This window comes from Triticum dicoccoides, chromosome 3B (genome assembly GCF_002162155.2).
Source record: "Triticum dicoccoides isolate Atlit2015 ecotype Zavitan chromosome 3B, WEW_v2.0, whole genome shotgun sequence".
In the NCBI taxonomy this organism is placed as follows: Eukaryota; Viridiplantae; Streptophyta; class Magnoliopsida; order Poales; family Poaceae; genus Triticum; species Triticum dicoccoides.
Window position 1 is genome coordinate 57,347,151 of NC_041385.1, and position 11,368 is coordinate 57,358,518.

The 11,368-nt window shown below is 43.0% G+C and overlaps 1 pseudogene; it reads right to left on the minus strand.

Annotated features, from left to right (window-relative positions):
- LOC119279266 overlaps positions 1–8,338 on the minus strand; it is a 10,909-nt pseudogene extending 2,571 nt beyond the window's left edge.
- Between the last annotated feature and the right edge of the window lie 3,030 nt (positions 8,339–11,368).

Here is an 11,368-nt window from a genome sequence, read left to right on the forward strand (position 1 = left end):
GGCAGGAGGGGGAAACTTGCCCTCCAAGCAAGGTGGAGGCACACCCTCCCCTAGGGTTTCCAAACCCTAGGTGTCTTGGGCCCTTGGGGGGCGCACCAGCCCACTAAGGGGCTGGTTCCCTCCCATATTCAGCCCATTAAGTCCCCTGGGGCAGGGGGCCCCACCCGGTGGACCTCCGGACACCTTTCGGTGGTCCCGGTACAATACTGATTACCCCCAAAACCATTCCGGTGATTGAAACTGGACTTCCCATATATTAATCTTCACCTCCGGACCATTCCGGAACTCATAGTGACGTCCGGGATCTCATCCGGGACTCCGAACAACCTTTGGTAACCACATACAATTTCCCATAACAACTCTAGCGTCATCAAACCTTATTAAGTATATAGACCCTATGGGTTCGGGAACCATGCAGACATGACCGAGACGTTCTCCGACCAATAACTAACAGAGGGATCTGGATACCCATGTTGGCTCCCACATGTTTCACAATGATCTCATCGGATGAACCACGATGTAGGGGATTCAATTAATCCCGTATACAATTCCCTTTGTCCACTAGTATCTTAGTTGCCCGAGATTCGATCGTCGGTATCCCAATACCTCGTTCAATCTCGTTACCGGCAAGTCTGTTTACTCGTTCCATAACACATGATCCCGTGATTAACTCCTTAGTCACATTGAGCTCATTATGATGATGCATTAACGAGTGGGCCCTGAGATACCTCTCCGTTATACGGAGTGACAAATCCCAGTCTCAATTCGTGACAAGCCAACAGACACTTTCAGAGATACCTGTAGTGCATCTTTATAGCCACCCAGTTACATTGTGACATTTGGTACACCCAAAGCATTCCTACGGTATCCGGGAGTTGCACAATCTCATGGTCTAAGGAAATGATACTTGACATTAGAAAAGATCTTAGCAAACGAACTACACGATCTTGTGCTATGCTTAGGATTGGGTCTTGTCCATCACACCATTCTCCTAATGATGTGATCCCGTTATCAATGACATCCAATGTCCATGGTCAGGAAACCATAACCATCTATTGATCAATGAGCTAGTCAACTAGAGGCTCACTAGGGACATGATGTTGTCTATGTATTCACACATGTATTACAGTTTCCAGTTGGTACAATTATAGCATGAACAGTAGACAATTATCATGAACAAGGAAATATAATAATAACCATTTTATTATTGCCTCTAGGGAATATTTCTAACAGTCTCCCACTTGCACTAGAGTCAATAATCTAGTTCACATCACTATGTGATTGTAATGAATCCAACACCCATGGGGTTTGATCATATGTCGCTTGTGAGAGAGGTTATTAGTCAACGGATCTGAACCTTTCAGATCCGTGTTTGCTTTACAAATCTCTATGTAATCTTGTAGATGCAGCTACCACGCGCTATATGGAGCTATTCCAAATAACTGTTCTACTATATGAATCCAGTTTACTACTCATAGTCATCCAGATTAGTATCAAGGTTTGCATCGACATAACCCTTTACGACAAACTCTTTTACCACCTCCATAATCGAGAAAAATCCTTAGTCCACTAGTTACTAAGGATAACTTTGACCGCTCTCCTGTGATCCATTCCTGGATCACTCTTGTACCCCTTGACTGACGCATGGCAAAGCACACTTTAGGTGCGGTACACAGCATAGCATACTGTAGAGCCTACGCCTAAAGTATAGCGGACGACCTTCGTCCTTTCTCTCTCTTCTACCGTGGTCAGGTCTTGAGTCTTACTCAATACTCACACCTGATAACATAGCCAAGAACTCCTTCTTTGCCGATCTATTTTGAACTCCTTCAAAATCTTGTCACGGTATGTATTTATTTGAAAGTACTATTCAGCATTTTTTATCTATCCTTGTAGATCTTGATGCTCAATCTTCAAGTAGCTTAATCCAGGTTTTCCATTCAAAAACAGTTTTCAAACAACCCTATATGCTTTCCAGAAATTCTACATCATTTCTGATCAACAATATGTCAACAACATATACTCATCAGAAATTCTATAGTGCCCCCACTCACTTCTTGGAAATACAAGTTTTTCATAAACTTTGTATAAACCCAAAATCTTTGATCATCTCATCAAATCATATATTCCAACTCTGAGATGCTTACTCCAGTCCTTAGAAGGATTGCTGGAGCTTTGCATACTTGTTAGCATCTTTTAGGATTGACAAAACCTTCTGGTTGTATCACATATAACCTTTCCTCAAGAAAATCGTCGAGGAAATAATGTTTTGACATCATATCTGCAAGATTTCATAAATAATGCAGTAACTGCTAATATAATTCCAACAGACTCTTTGCATCGCTACGAGTGAGAAAGTCTCATCGTAGTCAACTCTTTGAACTTGTGAGAAAACATTTTAGCGGCAAGTTGAGCTTTCTTAATGGTGAAACTTACCATCATTGTCCGTCTTCCTTTTAAAATCCATTTGTGCCCAATAGCCTTACGACCATTAAGTAGTTCTTCCAAAGTCTACACTTTGTTTTTGATACGTGGATCCTCTCTCAGATTTTATGGCCTCGAGCCATTTTTTGGAATCCGGGCCCACCATCGCTTCTCCATAGCTCGTAGGCTCATTGTTGTCTAGCAACATGACTTCCAAGACAGGATTATCGTACCACTCTGAAGTAGTACGCATCCTTGTCGACCTACGAGGTTTTGTAGTGACTTGATCTGAAGTTTCATGATCACTATCATAAGCTTCCACTTCAATTGGTGTAGGCACCACAGGAACAACTTCCTGTGCCCTGCTACACACTAGTTGAAGTGACGGGTCAATAACCTCATCAAGTCTCCACCATCCTCCCACTCAATTCTTTTGAGAGAAACTTTTTCTCGAGAAAGGACTCGTTTCTAGAAACAATCACTTTTGCTTCCGGATCTGAGATAGGAGGTATACCCAACTGTTTTGGGTGTCCTATGAAGTTGCATTTATCCGCTTTGGGTTCGAGCTTATAAGCCTAAAGCTTTTCCACATAAGCGCCGCAGCCCCAAACTTTTAAGAAATGATAGCTTAGGTTTCTCTAAACCATATTTCATACGGTGTCATCTCAACAGAATTATCTGGTGCCCTATTTAAAGTGAATGCGGTTGTCTCTAATGCCTAACCCATAAATGATAGTGCTAATTCGATAAGAGACATCATGGTATGCCCCATATCCAATAGGGTGCATCTATGATGTTCCGACACACCATCACACTATGGTATTTCAGGCGGTATTAGTTGTGAAACAATTTCCACAATGTCTTAATTGTATACCAAAATCATAACTCAGATATTCATCTCTATGATCATATCATAGACATTTTATCCTCTTGTTACGATGATCTTCAACTTCACTCTGAAATTACTTGAACCTTTCAATAATTCAGACTTTTGTTTCATCAAGTAAATATACTCAGCATCTACTCCAATCATCTGTGAAGTAAAAACATAACGATATCCACTTCGTGCCTCAGCACTCATTGGAGTGCACACATCAAATGTATTACTTTCAACAAGTTGCTCTCTTGTTTCATCTCACTGAAAACGAGGCCTTTCAGTTATCTTGCCCATGTGGTATGATTTGCATGTCTCAAGTGATTCAAAATCAAGTGAGTCCAAACGATCCATCTACATGGGGTTTCTTCATGCATATATACCAATAGACATGGTTCACATGTCTCAAACTTTTCAAAAAAACGAGTGAGTCCAAAGATCCATCAGCATGGAGCTTCTTCATGCGTTTTATACCAATATGACTCAAATGGCAGTGCCACAAGTATGTGGTACTATCATTACTATCTTATATCTGAACATGTGTATCACTATGATCGAGATTCAATAAACCATTCATTTTAGGTGCAAGACAATTGAAGGTATTATTCAAATAAACAAAGTAACCATTATTCTCCTTAAATGAATAACTACTTCTGTTCTACTCGTGCATAGAATCTACGCATAGACCTAGCTCATGATGCCACTAATGGGGAACGTAGTAATAATTCAAAAATTTCCTACGTGTCACCAAGATCAATCTAGGAGATGCTAGCAACGAGAGAGAGAGAGAGAGAGAGAGAGAGGGCGTGCATCTTCATACCCTTGAAGATCGCTAAGCGGAAGCATTACAAGAACGCGGTTGATGGAGTTGTACTTGCGGCGATTCAAACGAGGAAGATGCGATCTAGCGCCGAACGGACGGCGCCTACGCATTCAACACACGTACAGCCCGACGACGTCTCCTCCTTCTTGATCCAGCAAGGGGAGAGGAGAAGTTGAGGGAGAGCTCCGGCAGCACGACGGTGTGGTGGTGGAGCTTGTGGTTCTCCTGCAAGGCTTCGCCAAGCACTACGGAGGAGGGGGAGGTGTTGGAGGATGGAGGGGCTGTGCCAGGGGAAGCACTACAAAAAAATACACTTCCGAGATAATACATGTATGTCACAGTACGTCGCTTTTTTTCTCATGCATGTACATCCATGATGATTTTATGACAGAATCAAGATAGTCATACCTGTGCTGTCGTAGAAGTGTTCAATGACATTACCAAAATTATCATCACGGAAGTGTCCACTTCCATGACAATAAATCGCGCGTCACAGAAGTGCTTTCGTCAAGGGTGACCCAGAAGTGCTTTCGTCAAGGGTGATCGACATGTGGCATCCACCGTAACGGAACACCGTTAAGCTATCGGGTCCGGTTTTGGATCCGATAACCCGTTAACAGCCCCGACCAATGGGGATTTTCCACGTGTAAAATCATCATTGGTTGGAGGAAACACGTGTCGTCTCACTGTCAGGATAGATGTCATCCACTCATTGGACAGAAGGTGCCTATGATACGTCGACACGTGGCACGGCCCAACAGAGGCCCATTCCTGTGAAAAGGCTGGCCCGTTTGACTTGGTCAAAAGGTGGCGGGCCGGCCCATGGAAAGCCTTTTAGCGGCATGTTCGCATATAGCCCATTTACAACCCACTAACCCAAGGCCCGTTATGACCTATCTGAATTAGGCCCAGTAGCGTCATCTGGGCTGTCCAATAAGATTCTAGCCCGTTTTAACTTCTAGCCCATGTATGGCCCATGACGTCTTTCGGCCCATATGATGCCCTTTTTAACTCTTGGCCCATTAACGGCCCATCGTGAAACTGGCCCGTAATGAACAGTGTATCACTTTATACCCATTAACGGCCTGTGGTGAAACTGGCCCATAATGAACAGTGTATCACTTTATACCGATTAATGGCCCGTTATACCGTTGGGCCGTTTCCAGCCCATGTTATCTTTCAGCCTTCTCAGGGTCCATTTATTCTTGGGCTCATTTCCAGCATTCGTTTATTTACGGCCTGTTACTGTCATTTTCTGCTTGTGGGCCAAATTCAGCCCGTGCTTACAGTCGGCCCGTTTGTGGCCCATTAATACATTGGGCCATTTTCATAGCGTCATCAAATACGTCCTATTAATGACGGCGCGTTATGGTCGGCCCATGAATGAATGATTCCAACTCTAGCCCGTTTACGGCCATAATGCGGTCTGTTATTGGCCCATGTTTGGCCGATCGATCATCCGGCTCATATAAGGCCCATTGATGATACGGCCCGTATAAGGCCCAACGTGTCTACGACCCGTAGAAGGCCCATTGTGTCTACGGCCCGTAGAAGGCCCATTGTTTCTACAGCCAGTAGAAGGCCCATTGTTTCTATGGCCGGTAGGAGGCCCAGTGTCACTATAGTAAATATTTAGACCATGGTTATTGCGGCCTAGTTTTAAAAAATAGGTTATTGCGGCCACTAGCAAACCGCGGAAAAAGAACTACACTGACTACAAGCAAACAAATAATAAGAGAACAAGGAAATAAATAAGCAAGCAACTTACGCTAGGCTATCATGGCTATTACACATATTACATCCACTGGGCATCAAAGTTCACCACTAGTGCAAATATAGGCAACAAAGCAACATGTCATATACACTGGTTGTCAAAGTTGGTGACCAGCGCAAATAAACGCCGTAGCAAAACAAATCCAGAACTGAAACCACATCAGAAGATCTCAAGAAACAATATCATGGGTACCCATAATGCTGGCAAGATGCTTAGCAAGCTTATTAACTTTCTCTTATTTGGCGCTTAAATTCTCCAACGCTTGCTATTACACCAGGAAGTATGCATCTGAATTCTGCAGGGACTTCCTCAGTCCTTCAGCTTCCTGTCACAGCACATCTGATCGATGTCTTTCAACTTGAAGTTGAGACTCAAGAAGACGAACTGATTCAGGTAGCGAGTTCGAAGAGCTTGTGCCAGCAGTAGTGGCCAGTAACTCGAACACTACATCAAGACAGGACTTTTGGGTTCTCTCACTGTCATTAAGATAATTTTTATCAGCTTTCTTGGAGACCAACAGGGATGTCTCACTACCTTGAACCTTATCTACATTACTTCCTTTACCATTGCATAACGGGGTACTGTTCTCCAATATTTTGTCCGCATTCTAAAAGAGAAACAAACAAACACATCACAGCTTTACCATGTTGTATATGAAACTTATTTTGGTAAATGAGTTCAGTAGTAAAGTGGACAGGATAACAGCATGAAACAAACATATATCTATGTACCAGGTCACTTTATGGTCTATATCATTCTAGTTTTTGTTGCCAAATCAATATAGAGACACAGTTCAAATAATATTTGTTCAAGACAAGGCAGAATAGACAGAATATAAGTGTGGGAAACTATAGAGCAATAACAACAGTTGTAATGTGCATGACATGAGAACATAACTGTTTATTCAATCTAAACTCAAATCAACATAGAGCAGGTTACAACAGCAAACCAGTTAAAGAAACAGGTTTAAAACATACCTATTGGGCCATTGGAGTTTCAATTTAATCATATAAATTTGAAAATAGTTGGTATGTGTAAATACAGTAACGCAAGACCAAAGGAGTATGAACCATGTGACACCCCAAAATTTTAACCTTGTTTTATTAATTAAAATTTTGCCAGGAAACTTAAACTTTTATTTTCTAGATTTTCTTTTGATTTCAGAACCATTCTTTTCTTTATTGATATGAAGTTTTTACCCCAAGTGGAAACTTTTCAATTATATTATTGGACTTGGTTACCCTCCCAAGAAAAACATTTCTATTATCAGTGGATTTATTTGCATAATTATTGCTCTCTGAACTTTATTCCTTAAAGTGATTTTTCATTAGTTTTGGAGCTCTATTTGAACTACAACCATTTGATAAATTTACTTAAGATTCCAACCAAAATTTGGAGATGTCATGTGATGTTTTTAAATCACTTTTATGCAAAAGTATCTTCTGTTCATTGGAGATTTTGAGCTCTACACCAAGTTTTCAAATCTGGTCCAGTGGACAATTTTACACTACAACGTATTTAAATATTCTTTTTAAAATCCCACCAAAATTAGGGGAGGTCAATAGGAGTATATTATTCATCTTTATGAAAAACCCCAGTGATGTTCTTTGAAAAATTCGAGTGAATCAACCTCATTTTCATTCTGGTCCAACTTGATGTTTTGTACTGCAACCATATTTTTACTTGCTCCTTTACCCATGATTCTTTTTCCTGCTTATAGACCACCCTGCAAAACCTATAAGTCCAAGAGAGTGGACCCATGGGAGGATTTTAAGTGCATGCAATCATGCCTTTTTCTTTATGTCCAAAACTGGAGATTTGCAAAACTTCCACTAGCAAGTTGCTGCTTTTGCCAAACTAACCTTGCCACATACTTTAACATCTAAAGAGACACTAGTGTGGAGAGTTTGGCCACCCCAAGAAATGCCTAGGTGCCCTCGGCATTTTGTCAAACACCTTGTGTGCATGGCCGGATTTGACATAGCTTTTAGTTTGCACACTAGACTTGCCTGCTTTGCCTAACCACCATATCCACTAAGTCTCTAGACTACCCTAACCTAATCCTGTTAAACCCCAGCTCCACCCAAGCCTCCTCGCATGCCCTGGCATTTCATCGAGCACCTGGTGCGCGTGCTCTGGGCGCGCCCAGAGCGCACGTTTTGCACGCGCGCGCAACCGAGCCGCCACGTTCGCTACTCCGCGCCCTGGCCCTTGCTCGCCCGCAAAGCCGCGCCCCGCCCTCGACCACTCGCCAGAACGCTCTAAGCTGCCCTGGTGCCCTACAGCGCCGCCGTCAGAGCCCTCTTGGCGGCACGCCGGCGTCCGCAGTGCGCCTCTGCCACGGACGGCACCGCCCGAGCCACAACTCCTCGCCAGCTACCCTCGTGAGCAGGCCGTCCTTATCTCCAAACTCGTCCGCTAGCACCGACCCTGCTCCGGCCATCGCCACGTCGCTGTGCCGCACCAGAAGCGGTCGGCCAGCGATCTTATGCCCAGCGATGGCGGAACCGACCTTCCCCGGCTATAGATAGGCCCAGGCCTCGCTCGAGCCCCCTCAGGCAGCCTTGTACCACCCCTCTAGCGTGCCCCACGACCAGCAAGCAATGGCGGGAGGCCTTCTTCCTCGCCTCCAACCGATTCGGCCGTCGCCGCCCTCCGGTCCCAACTGTCGCGAACAGAGCCTCCCCCACCCTTCCAGCACCACCGCCCGACTCCTCTTTGTCTTACGTAGCCGCCCAGACCCCCAGCTACGATGGAGCACCACCGCAGCCCAGAACCCCAAACTCACCCAAAGCTGCCGGCCGCCGCGAAGCTCACCGCCGGCGACTCCCTTCGCCCCCACCTCCCTAGTGACCACCGGGAGGACCGCTCCAGGCTGGCGGATCCATCCCTGCCCTTGGGAGCCCGTGAGGAGCCGCCAATCGCCGGCGACGACCGCCGGAGCCCCGCCTCCGCGCGGCTAGAGGAGGAAGGAGGCGGGGGATGACTGGTCAAACCTGACCAGTGGGCCCCATGGACCCACGAAGCATCAAAGCAAAGTACGCCTTCGACGTGTTTAGTTTCGTAACGTTTTTCTTTTTTTTTTGTTTTATTTTAAAAATAGAGTTTGACCAAAACTTTGACTGGCTATATCTTTTAAAATAAAACTCCAAATAAGTTAATTCTGTTTCCTACCTCTCTCAAACTTAGTCTAGTTTATTTTAAGATTTATTTGAAAAAAATTCAGACAACTTATTTTCACTGTTTTTGAAACTATGTGTTAATTTGAATAATTTCAAAAATAGGTTTTTGAAGAAGAAGGCATCTTTCAAAAATGCACCCCCACTTGCATATTCTTGAAGGCCAGCATTCTGAACCCTGGGGCTGGTGAGCACAAAGGCCATTTTCTGGGAAATTAATACCCGGAAAACCGGTCGTGACAAACCATAGCTACAGAACCTGACCTGAGAACAAATCTTCTTCTCCTTTAAGCGTTGAGTTGGGATTCAGAGTGGTGGTCCTCGTGCTTTGGGCACTGCAGTTCCCTTACTAATTGCTCGTGTTTGGGTGCTCTATGGTGGAGACGATGCTGTGTCAACTGGAACTAGGTTACTATCTCCTGGTGTTGGTGTTAGAAGGGGTGTAACTGGTTCTCTGTCCAACTGGGTAGGGGTACAATCTGTGAGAGTCTGGGTTATGTGTGGTGGATCTGGTCCTTGGTCAAGTACAACCGTGATTCTATCTGCATCAACTGGTAGCACTATCTTTTCTGAAGACCGTGTTGTTACTCCCTTAGATACTGCCATCACCCTCTCCAATTCAAATGGTTGATAAACAAGAAAAGTATTTGAAAGTACATACATTGTATGATAGACAGGTGCAATGGATAGTGGGGAATAAAAGAGGGCATGAAAAAATTCACATTTATGTTGTCTAACCAAATAGGATAGCAAGACACAATTTCACATATATGATGGCTAACTAAATAGGATAGCATGACACAATTTCACATCATGATGGCTAACTAAAAAAGATGGATATACATAGTTCAAAATATGATGACTATGTAAACAGGATGACATGATATAACTATATAATGTGTTTATTAAATAGGTTGGCATGCCATAATTCACATACATTCACGGATAGAATGCCATAATTCAAAATATGATGACTATAAACACTAAACAGAATGAGATGATATAACTATATGATGTCTTTATTAAATGGGTTGCCATGCCATAATTCAGATAGATGATGTGTATGTACTATGTAAACATGATGGCATGATATAATTCAAATATATGATTTATATAGTAAGCAAGTAAGCACATGGCAATCCATATATGATGTGAAAACTAAGCAATGCAAGACAACATGCATGACACCATACATGATGATTGGCTAAACAACATGGCATTGCATAATTCACATATATAATGCCTTTGCAACAAGAGAGCATTGGATAATTCACATATATAATGTCTTGCAACAAGATGGAAATGCATAATTCACATATATGGTAATTAGACACTGAACAGGTGGCATTCACACAAAGCATGTCTAAACTAATCAAATGCCATAGCAATGCAAGACACCATATGCATGATATGAGCAACATAACCCTGCCAAGTTAGAGCATACACCTCAGGGGGGAATAGGACTAGTCATCTGTCTCTGAATCCTCTTTGAGGAGCTATCCGTAACCAGTGAGATATGTGCTTCTTCAGATAGCATAGTCTGTTCTGAAGACCTTGTTTTCAATCCAGAATTTTCCATCATCGTGTCAAATGCCTGATGCACATGAAGAGCAGTTGAATGTACTAACATTGTTAACAAATTTAATACGTAACGAAAAAAAGGATGGCCTGATATAATTTACATATAGGATGACTGGCTAAGCAGGATGGCATTGCAAAATTCACATATATGATGCCTCGCTAAACAAGTTGGTGTTGCATAATTCACATAAATAATGAATAAACTAAACAGATGGCATTCACACAAAGGATGTATAAACTAATTAGATGACATATTTGATGTATAAAGTAAGCAATGCAAGGCACCATATGCATGATATAACCAACATCAGCATGCCAAGTTAGAGCGAAGACCTCAAGGGGTAAATAGGAGTGATCTTCTCCTTCTGAATCCCCCTCAGAACAGATATCTTCCTCTCGATTACACTCCGAAATGGGTGGAGGGGGGCTGCCTTTGCACCTACCATGGAGCGACGTCTGCATGAAATTTTATAGCCACACAAGGCTCGTCTCTTTTGCTCTACATGTTCAGTTCCATTGTTTACAATAACTGTCATGCATAGGAATAAAACATAGTGAGATTTTGTAAGGAGTGCATGCAGAAATCCAGAGTGATGGTGGCAACCTGTGGATAGACCCAAAACCAATAATAGCAGGCAAAGAATGGCTTCAGTTAAAAAATACAGATAATGGCTTCTCTACTGTTTGTTTCCCACCCAACATGAAACTCATAG